The 22602-nt window shown below is 46.5% G+C and overlaps 1 long non-coding RNA gene across 1 annotated transcript in view; it reads left to right on the top strand.

Annotated features, from left to right (window-relative positions):
* Window positions 1-17337: 17337 nt before the first annotated feature.
* LOC125945602 (uncharacterized) overlaps window positions 17338-22602 on the top strand; it is a 29144-nt gene continuing 23879 nt past the window's right edge. The window contains exon 1 of the long non-coding RNA XR_007467039.1: window positions 17338-17684. This is a non-coding gene — a long non-coding RNA (uncharacterized LOC125945602). The remainder of the gene's footprint in view (window positions 17685-22602) is intronic.

Here is a 22602-nt window from a genome sequence, read left to right on the forward strand (position 1 = left end):
CCACGTTGATGAGTGCGAGCCTTGAATAGCCTTGTAAGTGCTTGACAATGTCGAAGAATGTGCATTCACGTTGTTCTTTGCATGAAAACGCTTCCGACGTTGGTTTCAGTTTTCTCTCCAGGCCACCAATGTTGCTTTTAAACCGGAGCTCGACTTCGATGCAAAGTTGGAGAAAAGTAAATACAATGAAGCAAATCTACTCATTAATATTAACCACAGAATCAAACTTTCTGCTGATATCCCTCATGTCATCAGGACCTAAAGCACAGGTTCTGTAGCTACACAAATATTTTCACTCGAGCCCGGAGTAAGGCGCCGAAAGCTTGCGGGGCTGAAATCAATACACAAGCAGCGAAAAGGCACACCGTTCTAGAAATCAGGTCGAATACTATTAACGCAGCAGCCGTACATTGTAATCGTGCGCATTCGTGAACATACGTGCACATCATAGTGGCGGTCACACGTATGTAAACAGGCGATACCGGCCGGTGAGGGCAGCAAAATAACAAACCGTCTTTTGACAGAAATTTAAAATTTCCAAGTGTGCTGAGCCCACTAATCTTTCGAGTAACCACGCTGGGAACTCTGCTTCGGCACTCCGACAACTCCACTTTCTTGTTCTGTACTACCTACATAGAATACGAAATAAAATACGCGACGGAATTATTTTACAACAAAACGTTAAATTTTGTCACACTATTCTGTCACCTCGTTTTACAAATCACTCAGGGACCAAATAATCATGTGCTTTAGCATATTGAGCCGCAAAATGTTATAATTGCATTGCATGTCACAACTTCCTTCGACACAAGAGAAATCCCACGCAATCCCCGTGAATGCTATTCATGTTGCCTGCAAGGCGTCCATGCTGCACTGAAGCCTCCGTCGTGCAGGTTTGTTTACGTGTTGCTAAAGCATCGTTCGGTAGCACCGCACATTAAATATTTTCACTTGTGCCCGAAGCGTAGCGTCAAAAGCTTACGGCGCAGAAACCAATTCACCCGCACAGAAAGCACGCAGAGAGTTCTAGAATTCAGGTTTGAAACACTAATACCGCATTCATACATTGGAAGCGTGCGCATTCGTGAACATACAAAAGCATGCACATCACCACCGCGCGCCCACGTATGTGAGAAGGCGATATATAATTGGCGGTGGATTATCACCGTACTGCTCAGAGACTGCACCTGACGACACTAGGCAGCTGCAGCAGTACTTAGCCAAAAGTGGTGCCACAGATAAGCAGACATATCGATACAAAGTGCCGCGGGCTAGGTCAGTCATGCACAAGGATAAACCGACTAAACCTCACTTAGGTTAGAAAAGCATCCAAACTAAAGCAGCAAAAAGACCCGACTTGACAGGCATTAAACTAACGATGACCTCGCATGCCGTTAATGAGTATCTGGAACAAAGGCCACTTACCCAAGTTCATTATTCGGCCGTGAGCAGCTGGACAGTGGTCGCAATAATCGGCACGAATTGCGCTTGCTGCGGAGTCGTCCGGCGAACAAACAATGACATAGCGCCGACAGTCCCAAAAAGGTTCGTTGCAGCTGCCGCGCAGCACACTTCACATGTCCCTGCTGCTTAGCTGCATTACCGATTTCGCGGCGCGCACACAAACCCAAAGACTTACAAATCGCGAACAAGGGAATTAGAGTGTTTTAGCTGAGCGCTTGCTGTCCGCCCCGCTCAGACCGGCATATGCTAGCAAATGCAGCACAATCGTTTAGCGGGAACGCTATTGCGCTTGAGCACGACGCTCATACCGGCAGCGTAACGAAGACCGCATCCCTCGCTCCGCTACAAAGCCGACTGAGCGGAGTGTGACAGCGTGTGTACTTGGCCATAGAGTAACATACAACTAATCCGTATGTTACTCTATGACTTGGCCTCTTCGTCGTTTTGCAGCCGAGTTGATAGCGCGTCGCTCGCGTCTGGGCAAGACGCGCTTATCAAATGCGAAATCTACGCAGTTCCCTGCAATATCTCAGAGCGTGAAATCTGAGTGGAGCGGAGCGTAAGCGGCGCTCTGCTAAAACTGTCTATTAAGAAACGTCGCCACAAAACAGCGCGGGTCACGCGAGCGGTTTGGACGATTCGAACTTTAACGGCGCTCCGCAGGCGCCTTCCCGCCTTCCAGACTTCCCGGCGTGCAACACAGCCAAGCGCCAAGCATCCAGGAATACTCACTCTCACAGCCGTGGTGTTACTTTCATCCATGCTTTCACCCTTTCGTTGCATGACCTTTTCTGTTTTTTACGCGAGTGAAGCGCCGGCGTTTGTCTGCGCATGCGCCTCTAGCGCATATCGGAGCGGCTGTCGTCTGATATTAACACGAAAGTGTTTTATTCCGGGGTCCACCAAGACTTCACTGACGTATTTCCGTCACGGAAATACGTCAATATTTCCGTCACGGAAATACGTCAAGTATTTCCGTCACGGAAATACGTCATAGAACATAATACAAAGAAAGAAACCAGAAGAAAAAGTTCCACAAACATGCAAAATTTGGGAATCGAACCCACGACCTCTCGGTCCGCGACGATAGATCGCCGAGCGTTTAACCCATTGCGCCACAAACGCATTCGCAGAGAGCTACACAGACGCGCCTTATATATCTAACACTCCTCCGTGTACCCGCGCTCTTGCTCGGGGCGGTGCCGCCGCCTACGAGCAGAAAAGAGAAGTACTGCATTATGACACTAAAGCCCGGGATACATGGAGCGAACTTTCTCGACGAACTTCACGCGTCAAGTAACGACGCGGCGACACGACGCAGGATGTTTGCTGTGTTGCAATACATGCGGCGAACGCCGCCGCGCGTTGGCCGCCGTGTTGGCGGCGGTCCCGGCCGCCCGCTTCGAACTGAATTTGGCGTTGTCCTTGTAGAATTCACTTAGTTGGAAGCAAATGACTGCGTAAACGGCTTTCGCTTAGTCTCAGGCCGCTTCGACGACAGAGTATTATGGATAACCTTGAGTAGTTTTCGAGATCGCTTCTCGTTTCGAACGCGTCTAAGCCTAGCGAAAGAAATATCCGATGCCAACGTCATCTATCGGGGAAGTCGGGAGATAGGCATGACGACAGCATGTGGCCTCTGAGATCAGAAGATTTCTGTTGAAGGTTGTTGTAGAGAGCTTGCACTGCTTGTCTGTTTCCTCGCAGATCAGCGGATATGGGATGTACAAATACAACGCGATTCCTGAGAGATCATACTAGGAACTACTCAATCGGTGCAGAGACATGCAGACACGGCAACACCAACGCGATTGCAGACGACGCGAAAAGGCGCGCGCGCGCGAAACACCAGCATGCATTGCGACCGGAACTAGTGCCTCCTGATTGGCTGTCGTCCACCGCTGCGCGCTAGACGCTTCCGGCGGCGGCGTTCGCCCGACGAAAATGTTTGGACAGGCAGATCGGCTGCGGACGGCAAATTTCTTGACGCCGGCCGTCGGACGTTCGCCGCCCGACGAAGTTCTTCGCTCGGACGCCGGTTATTCGCTCCATGTATTCCGGCCTTAACGCGCACCGACAGTGAACGCTTCGGTGGTCTCAGCACTACGACGCCTCGATGCCAGCATTCGAAGGGACGCTGGCATCAAGAAGCACTACCAACGCCACCTAGGTGGCGTTCACCGTACTCAGCACAGCGGAGCGTGGCCTCCGCAATTAGCTCTGAAAATGTTTCTGAAGTTGATCGCGGAGGCTGCAATTACGACGCGCTGTACGCGCTGATTTGACTCGGTGACGATTCAGTTACGTGCTTTGTCTTGCGCGTTGTATTAGTGTGTCAGTTACGTGCTTCGTCTTTCGCGTTGTGCTAGCGTGTGCAGCGTAGTGCAGCTTCCATATGCACGACGGTTGCTCATGGTCATCGACGTTGGTAGTCGTGATGGAGGAGACGTGCCACCAGGCGTCAGCGTGGGTGCATCAACGCCTAAGGGCGCTTTAGCCACAAAACACCAATAGACATTATATATCAATGTGCAATAAACATTACACTACTTCTGTGAAGACACGTTTCACTTTCGTGTTCTATACCGATTCCTATATAAGAGGGATCAACCACATTTTTTTTTGAGGAGCTCTCTATACTGTTACTCGTTCCTTGCCTATACCCGCTGTTCTCATCTTAACTTGTTTTCGACTCCCTACCTCGATACGAAGTCCAGGCGCAATGTCACAAAACAGCGCGTCAAGTTGTGCGCTCACCAACGCGTGTATCCGGTTACGACTAAAGTTTAAGGGGCTTTAGTTACGACCACTGCTGCCCTCTCTGATGCTGTCCTTCTCCGTCTGCATTTTATTGCGATAGCAATTATATGGACATTTCAACCGGATTTCTGCTGTCGGCGTCACCGTCGCCGTGAGGTTCCGTATAAAGTCCAAGGGCGATAAAATCCTTGCCGCGCGCCGTACGCGCGAGTGAAAGTGTGCAGGGGACACGCGCTATCACGGAGAGCGAAGGCACGGCGGAAAGCAAACGCGACCGTCGCGCGAAAGGCCGTGGGGGTATGGGAGGGAGGGAGGGAGGGAGGCGAGGCGACGCTGCGCTCCGGCACCAAATGCGTATCTTGCAGCCGTGCGCAGGGGGAACTGGCGACTCCATCTCCCCCGCGAAATCAAGAAAGCGGGAAGGCAGCGCGGGAAGCAGGGGGGAAGCAGCTTATACTTTGCTAACAACTTCGCTTGTACTTCGCCCGGCTGTGGCGGTTGCCCGCAGCGTCTCTTAAAAGCGATCTCCACACGGCTCTGACCTTTGTATGCGCTGTGCATTCGCCGCTCAGTGTCCGTTGTAGCGATAGACCGCATGAACCTTGGCTCGCTGCGGCGGCTGCGCTTGCTGCCAGCGTTTTGACAGTCGTTGTCTGCGGTCATTCAGTGGGTTCTATTCATGTTTGCTTGTGCGCGCTGACACCACGCTTGTTAATTCAGTTAGTAAGCGAATGTGTCTAAGTTTATGCAGCCGATAAAACTACTATCCCTACTCCGAATAGCTCTCTACTAATTTGCTATCGCAATTGATGCTTCGCCTTTCAGGCGAAACTGTGACATTTTTTTTTACAATAACTGCGACCGTTCTTCGCGCATGTCGCCTATATATGTGGTAGGGGACACAAAAGCTCTATCCCAGGATGCCTCGAAATTACGTGTGATTTGAAAGAATTGCGATTCACGAAGTAAATCATCTGGTGCCGCAGTGAGAAGAGGCTCAAAATAGCACATGTCCTCGTTTTACAAATCACTCAGGGACCGAGCAATCATGTGCTCTGGCATATTGAGCCGCAAAATGCTACAATTGCATTGCATGTCACAATTTCGACACAAGAGAAATCAGACTATTAATCACGCGTAAGTCTGCTTATGATTTCAACCCTAAACGACAGTACCGAGTCGACGCGATTGATTTTCAGCGCTTGAGGTATATTAGAATCTGTCTTGGTGCGAACCACACCTGCGCTGCCACGGAAATAAATATATTCCCTCTCTTTAAGCAACAAACGTCCGCTCCATATGCGCAGCTCCTCGGTTGTAGAAACAGGTTACCGCGTTGCTCATAGGTTCTGCACAAAGGTTACATTGCGCAACTGAAGATGGTAACCTTTAGATTGCTTGTATTTTGGGTGTTGTAACCTTTAGACCCAACAAAAATAGCGAAAACATGAAAATGAACCACTTGTAACCTTTACTTCATAAGTTACTCAGGCCCAAAGTTACTATATAGGTTACCGTGTTTAAAGTGTGGTTACTCGAAAGAAAAGCCTCGCAGTTGAAAAATTCGTTCTGGTTCGGTACTCGAACCTGGGGTCTTTCCGGGGCAGCCGCTCTACCATCTGAGCTAACCAGGAGGCTTGCAGATGCCAGGGCGAAGTCGAATTTATGAAGAACTCAAATTTAGTAACAACTTGCGAGTTTCGCAACCGGAACTTCGGAGCCAGCTGCAGTGTGTGTGAACGGTTGTGGTTCAAGCTCAACGTTGTACTTGTCAGTGCAATTCGTACGGAGGAACACCAACGAAACACACAAGATTAGCTTACCCCCATATCTCGACAAGGGAGGGGCTACAGATTTTTTTACAGAAACATGTGAATATGTGTGGCAAAGCAGCGACAAATCTAAGCCTTAAGAGGAAGCTTTAGCTCAGGTGCTCCTATCAAAATACATGCACAAGGGGAATTCGTTTTTTTCGCCAACTACTGCACCAAATTTCACGAGGTTTGTTGCATTTAAAAGAAAAAAAAAACTAAAAGTCTGGTGACTGCCTGTTTCGAATTTTTGATTTAGGTCGGCCATTTGTTATAAAAAATTGGCAAAAATCACAAATTTTCATAACTATAATCTATCCAGTTCACAACTACCTAGCTCAGTAACAAAAATGACATCACGATTCGGTGAATTGCATCTAATAGTACATCTCAAGCGGACAAAATTGATGTGTTCGACATGAATCTCAAAAAATTTAATAATATGTAAATACACCTTTTGCAGAACCCTTGCACACAACGTAACGAATTCATGTAAGATATAGTTCGACATATCTAATTTGTCCGTTTTAATGATATAATGGATGCCGTTTACAGAACCGCGATATCTGTTCTGATGCAGAGCTACTAATTTGTAAACTTCATGCCTTTATTTTTCTAAGCTTTCAAATTTTTGAAAAACATTTCCTTTTAATGCAGGCACTAAACCAAAATTACGCTTCTAACAGTCACTAGAACTAAACTTTCTCTCTCAAATGCAACACATTTCATTAAAATCGGTCCATGAATTATCTCAGCAAAGGCTTTCTGCGTTTTACATGTCTTTGAATAGGCCGCGTCGGAGGTGGACCCGAGCTAAGTCTTCCTCTTGAATTTCACACAGATACTCGTATGTCGTGAATTATTATCTGTAATGAAGAAACGAGTAATTATGTGGTGTCTATTCAACAAGTTCTACCCACAGTCAAGCAAAATAAATACCTCAGCGTATGCATAAACGAAGGAAAGACTTACTAAAGCACCCACCAAGTTAATATGACAATAAAGGGGAAGCGGTATGCAGCATTAGTGAAACATGGAGCGCTTTGGGGCCACTATAAATACGAGGTGTTGCGTAGAATCTGGAAAGGAGTAATTGTGGCAGCGCTAACATTCGCAAACGCCATACTGAGCTTAATTAAAGTCGGATATCTTGTTGGGGTTAGAAGTTCACCGAAGAATGGAAGGCCGGTTGACTTCTGGAGCACACGGCAAAATCACAAATGAGGCAGTGGAGGTTGACATGGGTTGGGCCTCATTCGATATCAGAGAAGCGCAAAGCAAAATTAATTTTGATGAAAGACTCAGAAACATGGATCAAAATAAATGGGTGGCTAAAGTACACAAGTATCTGTACCTGAAAAGCGTGGAGACAGAATGGAGGAAGAGGTCAAGAAAATTGGCAATCAAGTACATGATAATTGGAAATGTAACTAGACAACCAGGAGTCATCGGAAGGAATGTGAGAGAAACAGAGACAGTGGTTGGATGGGAAGAATGGAAATGGAAATGGAAATTTAAAGCGGAAGGAAGGATTAACCGGTCAGCATTTGAGATAATCAATAGACGTATTGGTGGAAAAAAAAAACAGGGAAGAGATTGATATGACCGGATCCGTTACAGGCATAGGTAGTGGTACAAGGAAGAGGGAAAATTTTTGAGGGAGAGAAAAAATAATACAGAGATGTACACAAAAATGCAGGAATGAAAAGCATGCATAGCATGCCTGAGTAACTCAAGCGGGTTAGTTGACTGTCACCGCCCCGTTTTAAAAAGAATGCCAATAAATAATAATCACCACGTGCTCCCGTGTTACCGCTAGCAGTGGCCGCGCCTGCAGATAGTCATAGTATCTTGTTGAGAACAGTGTCTCACAGAAAAGTAAATGCGTCTTCGGAGCGCATGACGCATAGGCGCTCCGAAGACGCATGTCCCCAAGAATGTAGCTATTGTGAGTTGACGTACAGGTCTGTTGCTTCTGACGTAGGTGCCGAAAGCAGGTATGTTATCGATGCTACTGCGCACTTCTCTGAACCCTGAGAAGGAACCTCTGAACCCATCGGAAGGAATGTGAGAGAAACGGAGATAGTGATTGGATGGAAAGAATGGAAATGGAAATTTAAAGTGGAAGGAAGCGCTAACCGGTCAGCATTCGAGATAATCAAGAGACGTATTGGTGAAAAAAAAAAAAAAAAAACAGGGAAGATATTGATACGACCGGATCCGTTACAGGCATAGGTAGTGGTCCAAGGAAGAGGGAAAATTTTTGAGGAAGAGGAAAAAAGAATAAAGTGATGTACACAAAAATGCAGGAATGAAAAGCATGCATAGCATACCTGAGTAACTCAAGCGGGTTAGTTGACTGTCACCGCCCCGTTTTAAAGAGAATGCCAATAAATCATATTCACCACGCGCTCCCGTTTTACCGCTGGCAGTGGCCGCGCCTGCACATAGTTATAGTATCTTGTTGAGAACAGGGTCTCACAGAAAAGTAAATGCGTCTTCGGAGCGCATGACGCACAGGCGCTCATGCATTATCAGATGTCCCAAGAATGTAGCTATTGTGAGTTGACGTACAGTTCTGTTGCTTCTGACGTAGGTGCCGAAAACAGGTATGTTATCGATGCTACTGCGCACTTCTCTGAACCCTGACACATCTGTCGACGGCCGACAATTCGGTTTACTGCATCGCTTATGAGAAATAGAACCATCTTCTCAGTAATTCAAGAAATGCAACTGAAAAGCGGGATAGGCCTATGTGAACAGAACTACTAGTATGACACGAGCACAGATGCATGCTGATTCAACGTGACTGAACCCCGAAAAACTCCGCATTCGATCGGGGCGAAAAGCGAAAGAACACCGTTGTAGATTTAGGTAAACGGTAAAGAATTACAGGTGGTACAAATTATTTCGGGGTCCCCTACTATGGCGTGCCCAATAATCAGACCATGGTTGCGGCACGTAAAATTCTGTCATTTATTTTTAACCTCCCAAAAGTGTTGTCTTTGCCAAGGAACTGAGCCTTAGCGTGTTTACAAATGTGTTACAGTGTGGCATAACTTACGCCGTCGGGAGTTGACCATGCATTATGACTCGTTAAACAAGGCCAGTGTAGTCAGCACTAAAATAGGACACTAAATAGAAAAATAATTTCACCTGTATTAATATAAAAATGACGCAGCATTCCACTGTTATGAAGGTGGATTACCAGCGAAGTAGTTTAGCAGAGGACACAGACGTGACGCACAATTTAGATGAAATGTATGAGCCAATTTTATTTTTTCAGCAGCGATGGCAGCCATCCCGAAGAAAAACACACGCACACCCACTTTCATTTTGATAGGCGGCATATATCTGCGTGGAAGACTACCGCCATCTCGGGGAGCCGGAATAAATGCTCGACGGGACCACCATGCCAGGAGAGCGGAAGGAAACTAGACACGCAATCGCTTAGAGCGATGGCAAAGAGAGGGCGGTGCGAGTGCTTATTCATCTACCTGAGAGTGTACTGATCTTGAAAATGGTGCCTGTTGATAAATATTCCACTCAAAATGCATATCCAAGTCATGAGACGTATAAGTTTTGCATAGAATTAAGCGATTTTGCATCAAATTCGAGAACCGTGTTTTTGCACACACATATTTGTTCGCGGAAAGGTATAATGCACGGACCCTAGCCATAGAGAGGGCTGTAAAAAACCTTTCTACAATACCACGAACACCACTTTTACTGCTTGAAGGTGCTTATAAGCCTGAAAAAGTTCAAAGGCGAAAGACTGGTGGCCACACTGCCTTGAAGTTGCAGCACCAGCTCGCAATGACGTCATGAATTTTGATGGCGTCTGCTATGTCATAGTTAAGTATTTATTGGCCACAATCGACTACATTGCGCTCTTAGCAGCCAATGACGGAACACGGCAAATAACGGGAACATTTACTGAGTCCAAATAAGAAGAAAAAAAAAAAATACTTGAGATTCGTGGCGTGACACTGATCTACCGGCGTAGGGCTTTAAGCTCGAAATAAACAAAAAATTGAACTCCGATCTTGATTTCGTTTCCTACTAATCAATATATTATCCCGAAAAATGTCAATAGAGTTTTCAAGCAATACTTGTTCAGCCTAAATTGATATACTGTTGGTTGGTAAGCTAGTAATACTTTCTCGCTAAAACAGATAGCACATTTCTGTAAATGGCATCCGTTAGACCATCTAAAGTGGACAAATTTAGTATATGAAATTACAGCTTACGTACATGTGTTGCAGTGTTTAAAATAGTTTTGCAGAAGTCCTACTCGCAAGATTTCAGAGCGACGTCAGACATATCAACTTTGACCGCTTTGGATGTATTATTAGTTGCAGTTTACAGAATGTACATATTTTTTTCAACGGCTGAGTTACAATGTTGTAAACTTCATAATATCGTGTTTATAAATATTCCAATATTAAATTATTTTTGTGAAACATCTGACGGGCCTAAATCAAAAATTCCCGTCTAAAGTCTCGATATTTGAACACTTTCTTTTTTATGCAACAAAGTCGGTCAAATTCGGTGGCCTGGTTGCTGCAGCAAGAATCATACCTGATTCTCAAGAAGTATGCAGGAGCTTTACGTTGCGCTGGGTGGCACCAACGACTCAATGCATGTTACAGTTAAGTTGCCAGAAAGAAATGTTAAACTTAGTGTGGACACCCGCTCACACCTCCCTGGAGGGCAAGGCACTCACCCACTCCAAGGCCCGAAAACTCATCGATCAGGCCCTGGAAGACTAACTAGACTGACAACATACCAACACATCACTCAACACTACACGCTCAACCGCAAAACACTCCCACCACCGCATTCACAGCTCACGCAGACGCAAGAGACAACACTCAGATCGTTACAAACCAACACGTTCCCGCATCGAAGGAGGATTCATCTCCCGTTCACTATTCAACATGACGAACAATGTAAATATTGCGAACAACTATGAACACTCCGGCACATTGTCATAGATTGCGAAAAAACTCCAGATTTGCCTCCTCTACCCCCTACCCCAAGGAGCAGTTGGAGACGCTGTTGGAGACCGCCTCTCAGACCAGATCATGTTGGTTGAGAGGGCGGTCGCAGCCAAGACGGCGCGTGGATAGAGAGCAAGCACTCCTGCAAATCAAGCCTTCCTTGTGCTCATTAAAATGTTCTTTCTCTCTCTGGCTCTTTCTGAAAAAAATGATTTCTGCTTTCCCACATATTTAGATTGGAGCCCCGAGCTAAAGCTTCATCTTCGATTTGGCCGACGAAAATAGCAGGTTTTTCTTTGACCGTGGATCGTAGCTCCAACAGCTGTGCTGCCGCTAAAACTTTAACATGAAGTCCCGCATGTGGAGCTCCTCATAGAAAGGTTACTCGGTTATGAGCCTGTAGGCATGAAAGTGTTCAGCTGAAGACCTTGTAAATAGTGTATGTTTCCTGGTACCTACCGCGGTATTCCAGTGGCTTTGGAGCGGCGCTGGTGAGCTCGAGGTGGGTGATGAAACTGACCGCGGCGGCCGAATTCTGATTGGGGCGGGCTACGAAAACATTTGTGTACCGTGCATTTGGAGCATGTTAAACAACCGCAGGTGGTCAAAAATATTCCGGAGTCCCCAGTTACGGGGTCGTGGGTTTGGCACGCGAAAGCCCCGCATTTATGAACCACGTTTTATTGCGAAAGCATTATATGACTCATCAGGCGGAAAATCTGGCTTTAGCGTGACCACAAGATGGTCCAAAAAGTCCAAAATGTCCAAGTGAGCCAATCGAGGCAGTTGATGACGTCGATTAGGACAAAGTTAAGTAAAGCGAGGCCTATTAAGGCAGGTTTATTTAAGATAGAGTTAATTAAGGCACTACAACCCACGAACACAGGAGGGGAACCCACGGCAATTGGTGTTAACTAAGGTGAAGGTAATTGAGGCACAGCTAATAATGATATATTTAATTACGGCCATCGAGCCCACGACCTTTGCTGGGAGTCAATCCCACCACAATTGGTGTTCCGGAAGGCGAAGTTTGTAAAGGTACGCTTAAATAAGGTAGACTTAGTTAAGGCACTCGAACCTACGACCTTTGTTGGGAGTAACACCTACGGCCACTGGTGTTAATTAAGGAGAAGTTTTTAGGTACCGTTAATTAGGGCACTGAAACCCACGACCTTTGATCGGAGTCGTACTATCGACCTTTGGTAGTGCCCCTTGAACTTTTTTATCATTTCGCCTACTGGTGGATCAGAGCCAGGGAAAAGCACCAGGATATCATCCACGTAACGGAATACATTTCAGTTTTTTATGGCTTTCAGTTTAGCGGCCAACTCCTTGTCGAGGTGCAACAAAAATAAGTCGCTCATCACAGGTGCCAGGCTTGACCCGATTCACACCTTCTTTTCTTGCATGTAAAACCGTTCCCCGAAAACTAAAAGAGTGGAGCGGAGGTGGAAAGACACCATTTCTATATAGGCAGCAACACCTACCCCGCAGGTATTCTGAAACTGTGTAGGCAGAGCCCTTTCAAGCCTTGCGACTTCCAGGAAAGCCGACAGTTACACCAGCGTTATGATCAGAAAGGGATCTCAGAAGGGTTTCCTACGGATCATTCAATTTACACAGCACCAAAAACGCGGACAAGGAAGAACATGTCAGCGCTTGACCCGTGTTCTCCCTTGTCCGTGCTTTTTTTTTTTTTGGCACTGTGTAAAAAGACAGGGTTCGTCCAACTTAAGGATTCCGAGAGCTTTGTGCGGGTGCGCCCCGGGTGAACGTTGGCCAGCTGCCCTTCTCAGATATAATAACTCGAAACTAGAAGTCTTCCTTGACTCTCTTAGCTGTAAAAAATTATGCAGACCCGATGCACCTGTAGTACCCCATTTGAAGCGAAGGTTTCCTGAAGCGGTTAATGAAATGCTCTAAATTTGCCCATTTCATTGTGTTGCTGTTCCATCCGCATCCTGCCAAACCTTCTGTTTTGTGTATCTGCCACTGTATGGGAATAATCACCATCATAATTAGCACGCGCACACGCCTCTTGGCCGATAACCCCTTGTGGGTATGTACCCCGGTATGGAAATCATAATTATCACCCATACGCGCCAATCATCTCAAATAGCTATATAGTTGGCTTTGACGAGACATGTACCCTTCGGTTCTTTTCAAATTACCCGTTGTGGTTTTGGTCCATAGTAAGGCAATCATCATCAAAATCAACATGACACGGACACGCTCATTGGCTGAACCTCCGGTGTGCGTATGTGCCTTAAGATGGGAATCATAACCATCAACTCTAGGCGATTATCGTAAAGAGCTAGTTGCTGTCGACACGAGAGAATTGTAAAAAGAACTTCCTATCACATCGCATGGTTCCACCCGTTCCAAAATACAATCACTGATACCCCATAACATTGGTTCTTCTTATTAGGAGCTTATCCTCCGCCATAATTATTATTTAATAGTAATAATAAATAATAATTATGGTGGAGGCCTATGACCAACAGGCACGCCGAGCCACCTCACTGGACAAAGTCTGTCTTTCGAGAACAGGCTGCGCAATTGAGTACCGTGGTCGAAACCATCGATCCTGTTCCTGAGTGGCTTTCGCAACTGAACGCTTGTGTTTGTATGCCCAATTTTTGAACTGTCATAGGAGTATGTAACATATGAGCGCTTGTTTTTCGTGTGTATGTCTAACTTAATTGTTAACAATGTTCGCTCGTAAGTACTGATATTTCCATGCAACAAAGAAAAAAATGTCACAGTTTCGCCCTAAGGGCGAAGCAATGAATGCGATAGCAACAGAGCAATGTCATACGAAGTAAGGTGAGTGGCTTTGGTAGCAATATGAATTGTAGTAAACATGAGCTGATTAAGTAAGCAGGTGTGCTGCGGCGTAAGTAGACCGACATGAAGAGAGACTCGATGACCACGAGAAGGTGCGTGTGAAACGGTGGTGTTGATGACAAGCGCTGCCCGTGGGCAGCGCGTGCGAAGGGACACACCTGTAGCGCTGCACTGCCGATCCGGGCAGCATTGCACGTGTAGCGTGCGTTGGAAAATGTGGCCCGACTATTACTAACTGTGGTGTGAGCACGCACAAACAAACATGAATAGATCACACTGAATGACTGCAGACAACGACCGTCAAAACGCTGGCAGCAAGCGCATATACGCCGCAGCGGCCGAAGGTACGTGCGGTCTATCGCTTCAACGGAAACTGAGCGGCGAATGCACAGCGCATAAAGGTCAGAGCCGTGTGGAGATAAGAGACGGTGCGAGCGAGCGACGAGCGCGGCTGCTGGCAGAGTAGAAATGCGCCCCCCCCCCCCCCCCCCCGCTCCCTCCGGCGCTCGCTTCCCGCTTCCTAACTTGCCCGTGGAAGATTGAGTGCGTTCGCTCTCCGTGACAGCGTGCGTCCCCGCACGCTTCCGCTCGGGCATACGGCGCGCGGCTAAGATTTTATCTATACGGAACCTCACGGCGACGGCGACGCCGACGGCAGAAATCCGGTGGAAGTGTCCATATAATTGCTATCGCAATAAAATAAGTGCGGCTGTAGGTTTATGGTTAGAGCATGGGGTTGCTGCGCTTGGGGCCCAGTTCAAAGCAGGAAGCGCTTTATTCTTTATTTTTTTGTTTATGTGAATTTACTAGTCGCCGAGAACCCAAACACCAACCTAACGATTGGGTGAAGGGCGAACCTAGGAAAAATCATGAAATGGTAGGCAAGAAAAAAAATACTTAACCTTGCACTCGGCAGCGCAACCCTTGAAACAGCGAAGCTTGGAAATCGTAGCCCAGCATTTTCCGGAATGCGCGCGAACTTTTCCTCTTATTACTCATGATGATGATAATTTCTTTTCATGCGTCTCGGACTTACGGCCGTGCAGCGTGCGCAGCATGCAACACCGCCACCGCGTTCCACCGCGTTGCAATGCCGACAACGCGTTCCAGCAGACGCGCTCCGTGAATGCGCCTCTCTCTCTCTCTCGCTCTCATAGCGCGCAAAACCTATTCATGTCGCAGAGAACGAGCATGCGCACGCGCCAACTGTGGACGAAGACGACGATGCTCGAACGCAATCATATGGTTCGCATAAATTCATGTTCTGCAAGCGTGGCTGTGTAGCCTAATGGTTACGACGCTCGCCTTGGGACCGTGGGTACACTTTCCTGGTCAGTTTCCTCAGCATCATCTTGAAAATATCGGCATCCGTTCGCGTCCCATCGTTCGCATACGGCAAGTAGGCTTCATTCACTCAAACACTGAACGTGGGAAAGCCAGCTTACGAAGACCAAGCTTACACCGATCCCCTTAACGTCGGCTTCACTTTTAAACTGCAATTCATCGCTGGAAAGCCAATTTTAAGGGGCAATATAAGTGGTCTAAATATTAAACTGTGAACGCCCTAGCAATTTTTTTAATAATTTAACAATTGTTTGCTATTGCCCCTGATGCGCGCAGGTCTGGTAGAAATGCTGGAAAAATGGTTTGTGTTTGAGTTTACTCGTAGCAGAATTAGGTTTTCTCATACATGCGAATTACAATCCGACGCCGATTGGTAAACAATCCAACGGCGAATCCGACGCCGAATGGTAAAGTCGTACTTAACCATTTTTCTGACGCATTTCACCGTGAGAAATTCAATTCTTGTTCACCAAAACCTTGCACCTATGTGGAGGGCCTGCGTGGTCGAGGTGGTTAGATGATTTTCTCCGCCACCCGCGATCACACGCCGGTTGCCGACGCCGGATTTTCTGCGACACGGGGTCCTAAACTCTATCGCGGTAAAAAAAAAAAAACTGGGGTAATTGCTCAGCTGCCTTCAGCTTGAGCGCGAAGCGGCTCTGATGGCACCGTGTCGGACGCCCACTTCCGCAGGTGATTAGCTGTCAGTCCTTTAGCAGCCAATTTCCGTCTCCGTGCTTCAGATCTGATAACGCGGCGCAACGGCTGGAAATGGGCATTCGATAATGCAAACGGTCCGATAATCTGAGCTACACCAGGACAAAAGTACTTAGCATGAAATGCTTTAAACCCCCGTTGTCGGCGACCTTCAAGAGATCTTGAGCGAAAATCCAGAGCCGTTATCCAGGCACTCAAGTTGAGAATGGGCGCGAGATCGAAACGATAACCTGCGAGAGCATGCGGGCACCGTTGCGGCAGCAAAACCAGTTCATCCTTAAGTTATGAAAATGCGGTCTCTGGCCCCCAACCCCTTGTACATGACCACATTACACACGCTGGTTACTGTTAAACAAGTTACAAAAAAAATATTGCTTCTGATTCCTTCCTAATGTTTTGTCAGAATACCCCTCAAGCTGTAACTTCTAGTACTCTGAAGTTTTATTTCTCATTTCCAATAGCGACGTTGAAAATGCAGGTACATTGCACCACACATTTGATTGTCATCTTTTGGCGCTGAGACAGGGTTGCCTGTTTTCTTTTCAATGCCAGCGGTCCGTGATTTCCGCGGCGCGGTTTTCGCACCACCTCCTTCGAGAGATGGCGCCACGCTTCGTGAACAGGCCGACAGCGTCCGGCGTGCCGCAGATGGTTGTTTGACTGAGACCAAACTTGCAACGAGGTTCACGTCAAAGCAGGTTCATTTCGGCTCAGTAAGCTTTCAGGGCGGTATCGCGGCACCAATCAGCTTTGGCGGTAGCCATTTCATGCTTACGTATACTCTTCACGACTTCACGCCTTTCAGAAGTCTATTTCCTACAGCCGGCCTTCTGATGACAAAGTGATAATCGAACTTTAAGATTTATATAGACTTCGGCGTGTGTTCCCCGAAGGAACGTTGCCCTTCGAGGAGATAATCTGCGCGGAAATAGCAATGAGTGGAATTTGCGACTGGCTGCGGAGACCCGCGAATTCTTTAAGACTGCAACGAGCAGCACCCTGGCTCTGAACTGCAAAGTACGCGGATGCTTTTCAGATCTGATTGATACAGCCATTGCCCAGAGAACACGCAAAAAACAAGAAGAATACAAAAGAGCAAAAAGAAAAAAGAAGAAAGGTGCGCCGTGCGCAAGCGCTCCTTCAATTATTCTTTTGGATGAGGAGGTGGGATATTTAGATGAGTGTTCACGAGAGCAAATGTTTTGTGACACTCGGTGAAACCACACGCTATGCGGTTATCGAGATTCTGTTCCGTTTGTATGTTCTCCTCCTTGTGCATTTATATTCCGTACGCAGCACTCAATAAACGTTAGTTGAAGGCCAGCGCTTCATTTCGTGACGCAGTTTAAACTGACACTTACCACCTAGCCTTCGCCAACGCGCTACTTGAGTCTATTTCTCCCTTTCACAAATGCAATCTCTCACTTCTTACCGGTATTATTTCCCTTCGGTGCTCATTTATTAAGGCGCTGCAGAGCACAGCGCCAGCAAATCTCTTTATCGGCGTTCAAGTGTCCAGCAATTCTGCTGTAGGCGCAGTATTCTTCTTTCCTATAATATCGGCGCAGTGAGCAAGAAGAACAATTGCCTGTCGATCTGTCGGTCCGTGATTCAAATCTTGAGTAGGCACAGCGATTTGTTTACGAAATTCTTGCAAAGTCTTTTACGATTCCTGCTGCGGACACGGGTGACGGCAGTGGACTACAGCGACAGCGGTTAAGTTTAAGGGGTAAAATTGGTGAGTGACATCATAACTGCTCTCCTCCTAAAACCCACGGTACTGTTCCGAGCATGTAATCGCCTAATTTTCTAGGGTATTGAATGCGCTATAAAGCAGCCGTGTTATACAGTATATACGTTCCCCACTGCCGAAAGCGTCAACGTTCAAAGTGGTTTGTACACCTTGCTAATGTCTATACTTGCATGGCATATTCTCTGAAGCTTACAAATTCTAAAAACGACTGTGGCAATTCGCAATAAGCTCGAGAAATATTCTGAGGAACGTGAATAGCTTACCTTGCGTGCACAGCAGCTTGTCGGCAAACGGAGTAAGAGAGCATACATGAGCTTAACGACAACCTTTTGGAAAGCCGCAGAGCTGGAAAAAAAGATAACGTGATGACAGTGTTTAGCACCGCGTAATATTTGATCAATAGAGCTCACGCTTTTTCTTTCCTATTCTAATTATTTCAGTAATCACGTGAGGCCTGCATATTAAAATATCTCGTTGTAGTGAGTAGGAAGACGCGACTCCACATTATCCTCAAAAATAGAAAACGTATCTTTTTTGTGCCCAAGTGTGCGTTAAGGAGAAAGCACAAATTTTCCGTAGCTAATCGGTGCAAGAAGGCGCCTCTCTTTTTACAGTGCATATTTTAGTGTCACTAAAATATGCATGTCTCGATGCATATTTCAAGTCTGTAACATCGAGTCTGCTCGGTGGCGTGGTTAGCAGCATTCGCCCGCCATTGCCGCTTGCGATTCTTCGAAATTAAATTGCTTAGAAATGATATTTGTCCGTTACGTCAGACAATGAATGGCTCATACCCCCTTAAGCAATGGCTCACACCCCCGTAAACGCGGCCTCCCCGTTACGACGACAAAAGAGAAGTGAAATTCTACGTTGGAATGACGAGCGGCAACGCAGCCAGCTGTGGAAGAAGACAACGACGACGAACGCGGGAGCAGTGGCACGAGCGCGTGCCGAGCACGAGCATGAGCGCAACCCGTGGGGCGCCAACGAGCCAGCTGGGGAGAAGACGATGACGCTCGGGCCAATGCTGATGATGATAGTTTTCTGTACACACGCGATATCGCCTAGCCATACACGATTTCGCCTAGACCTATATAAAGCTTCGCTTTAAAACATTGTACCTGTAACTACAGAACATGATTTTCAAAGTAAGCGAATAGACCTTACTGACCGCAAAAGGCAAATGGACACGCTACCCATGCTTCGCAAGTATTATGCCGGCGCGAATAATGGTGCTTTGGTAAAGGCAGCACGAATTATTGTCGACATGTTTTATTAGATGACATGTGAGTGTGACGATGAGGGTGTGACGACAATGGGGTGATGACGATAGAGATGATTGTAATTATCCAAAAAGATTGGCAGGAGAAGGTGACCAACAAGAAGTAGCTCAGTAGTTGCAGTAGTAGTAGAAAACTTTATTTGGTGTTTTGTAATAAAGAAGTAGCTCAGAAGAGGTAGGAACGGTATGAGCCGGTATAAATTCACTGACGCATCCTTTTGAGCTTCTGTTGGCGCTACTCTTAGCAGGATTGGTCAAGTATCGGATAGATTTTTTTATTTTTGTTTCCTGCTTTTATTTATTTCCAATTTCAGGTTGAATCAGTTTTCTTTTCAGCCATACGTCTGAGGCCATACTGAAGTCCAGAAAGTCTCCTAAGCAGGGGCATTCCGGCTAGACAGCCTATATTCAGCCTGATTAATAACCTTTGGAAACCATTCTCCTCTGCGGTGTCAGCAGCATTCGGGTCACGCTGATGCCTTCAGATTATGGATTGTTAGGGTTAATAATCTCACAGCAATATAAAAGCACCTTCATGCTGTGATTCCTCACTTCTCACTAGCAGAGTAAAGCCGATGTCCGGCCGTTCGATCGCAGTGGAATAGTGGGCAGGGGGCCAGAGCAAGTTTACGTAGCAGAAATTCTGAAGTGCTCGTCATTTGCCTCTGTACCCGTGAGTGAATTTATACCACCACATCTGCCACGCATCAAAATACTCATGCGCGAAGTTTACTCTCAACTAACTATATCTGGAATCCTCAATAAGCTCGCTATAGCCGGAGTTATTGCAGGTTATCGCTGTAATCGCTTTGCCGACAATATGAGGGTCCTCACTGAGTCGGTTATTGGGACATCAGCTTCTACATTGCGCCCATCATAAATAAAAGCATGGCCCTTTGTCTTCAGAGATGAAACTCTTCACGTCCCCTAAACTGCTGTTATTGCTGGAAATTCGGTGATATAGTTGGTGGGGCAAATTTAGATTGCGATGTTGCAAATGTGGTGAGGGCCACTCTAATATCGACTGCATTGTCCAAGGTGAGAAGTGTTGCCCCAGTGAATGTGCGCACTCCACGATATATTCAAATTGTTCTGCTTATGTGCGGGAAACTTATTCTTCTGTTCATTCAAACTTAGCTTCTTTTTCAAACTAAGTAGTCTCAGGTGGCCAACCTTGTAAAGTTAATTCTATCTCATCGTATTGTAACTTCTAAACTATAGATATACCAACTGCGGAAGAAGTAACCAATACCAACAGCAGGAGTTCGCTTCCCTCTGATGACAGCCAGCTCTGGCCAAATAAACGCGTTGCACTGGTATTCTATTCTGACGTTGAACTCGATATGAAAGCTCAGAAATGTAGACAATCCCCGTTAAGCCGTGCTTCTTCCTTGTCGGCTGAGAATAAGATCAAAATGTCTCCACCTAATAAGGTCCTTAATGAGATCATCTTGGAGAAAGTCGTTTCTACCTAATGTTATCTTCATACGATGTTGAAACACATTGCAGTGGAAATGTCGTTCCATTTTGGCAGCTTGCGCAGATCTGTTGTGTCTCACTGTTCAATTAAACCTAGATATAATCATTTTTAAAAGAAACTTCGTTTGTCACAGATAAAAATTTTCATTTTAGAAATTATCGCTCTTTTCGTTGAGTCCGGTCTACAAATGGTGGTTGATTACTTAGAAAAGTCTCAATCGCAATTTTATACATAGCAAGAAAACTACGAAAATCACTGAAAGTGAAACAAAATCATTGAAATCATTGAAAATACTGCCCCGTGGATTTGAAATTCTTGTAATACCCTTAAGTCTTCCTTTATGCCGTTGATTTCTTGTAGTGAATGTAATCTATTCTTCAGGTTTTCACGACACACGTCCTCCGGTTAGTGTAGTTTCTACCAGCAGAAATGATGATATATAGGCGGGTGACATTACCTCCCATCACGTGGCATAACACTTCAAAAAACTCACAGGCCGGCACGGCACACGCAGCACAGTCACAGAGTAAGCTGGTGCAGCGGCTCAAGAGTAGCTCCAATTTCGGCACCACGCACAACATGGTCTTCGCGGCAGTCGTTTCGCCTCGTTTTGAAGAGAACGATCTGAACTGTCCTCCCGGCGTCGACGGCGAGCTCCGGCTTGTAATGCTCTCTGCAGAGAAGTCTGCTGAGCTCGATGATGCGTGGTTGTAGCCGCGTACGTAGCTCTATTATCCGCTTCTTCAGCAGCGGTTCGTACCTTGCAGGAGGCGCTATAATTCGTGTGCCGAAGAGGTATCCAGAATACGTGGTCCCCATCTCACATCCCTTCACCCGTGGTACGGTACGTAGTTGTTGTTGTTGATGAAGATTGTTTATTGGAATCTTCAAAACGGGCTGGTGGCAAATATTCACCTAGCCTGCTGGAATTAACCAGGTCCAGTTACATGCAGCATGCAATTGCTATATGCAACTTACACGTCGGGCAAGCTGCGTTGGCATGCGCCTTAACTAGATGGTGCCACCATACTGGCGGAGGCTCGGGATCGCCGCGTTGATTGAGCGCCTCGTCTGAATCGCATCTCGTTGTCTGCGCCTGCGCGCCTGCCTGGGGCCCGTTTATAGGGCATTTTATGCTGCACTTGTGTGTAGTATTCGACTCCCGCGCAGCGTGCCTGGGTTCGATCCCGGTGGGGACCAGGTACTTTTTTCGCATTTCGGGCGATAGCGGTTACGGTCACCAGTGGCGGCAGCGCAGGCGGCGGACACTATCGCGAACCAAAACGGCTATTGGAAGGAGCCCATAACAGCTAACGCTTGTAAAATAGATCCGTGCAGCACTAGACTGTGGTATTAATCTGGTTTTAATCTAGATTTGATTTTCTCAGCTTCAGGTCATGGCGCACCCTCTTGATCGCCCGTTTACTATGACACAAATAGTGACCACATTACGGTCACTTTAAGCTTTAATTTCTTCACACATTTCACATGAAGTTTCCAGTGAATATTGAACTGCAATGCCATATGCAGCAGCTGTCAGCAACCCTCACAGTGAGCTACTTTTTTCTTTCCTTAAACATTTCCCGATTGACCTTAATATCGAAGATGTATTTGGGCGAAAACAATCAAGCTTTCAAAAAAGCACTGGCCTGTATTTATTGTTAGAAACAGCGTGATTAAGCACAACTGTAAACGAGACGAGGCGAAAACATAGTACTTAAAAACCCAACAACTGTTCTGCATGTAGCAACTAGCATCAATTCAACATTCGCGTAGCCACGCATAAAATACATCCATCATAAATTGTTCCATCAACTGCGTGACAGTTGGTGGAACAATTTGACATGCTACATAAAAGCAACAAAATAGGTGCTTGCAAGCCGCCGCATCACACACCGCGATACAATTGTGCAGTCGTGCACCCTAGCCAGAGAAACATGGTAAAAAAAGCCGCAAACGGTAGAAAACCAGTGCCATTCAGGACTTGAAGAAAATGTGTTTAACCATATGTTACACGACGTACAAACTGAACAAAACGTCTTAACCTTGCACTCGGCCGCGCAACGCTTCAAACAGCGAAGCTGGGCGATCGGGATTACGAACTACCTTTGGGCGTGCCATATCGCTTCTACTGATCGAGC

This window comes from Dermacentor silvarum, chromosome 5 (assembly GCF_013339745.2).
Source record: "Dermacentor silvarum isolate Dsil-2018 chromosome 5, BIME_Dsil_1.4, whole genome shotgun sequence".
NCBI classification, from domain to species: domain Eukaryota; kingdom Metazoa; phylum Arthropoda; class Arachnida; order Ixodida; family Ixodidae; genus Dermacentor; species Dermacentor silvarum.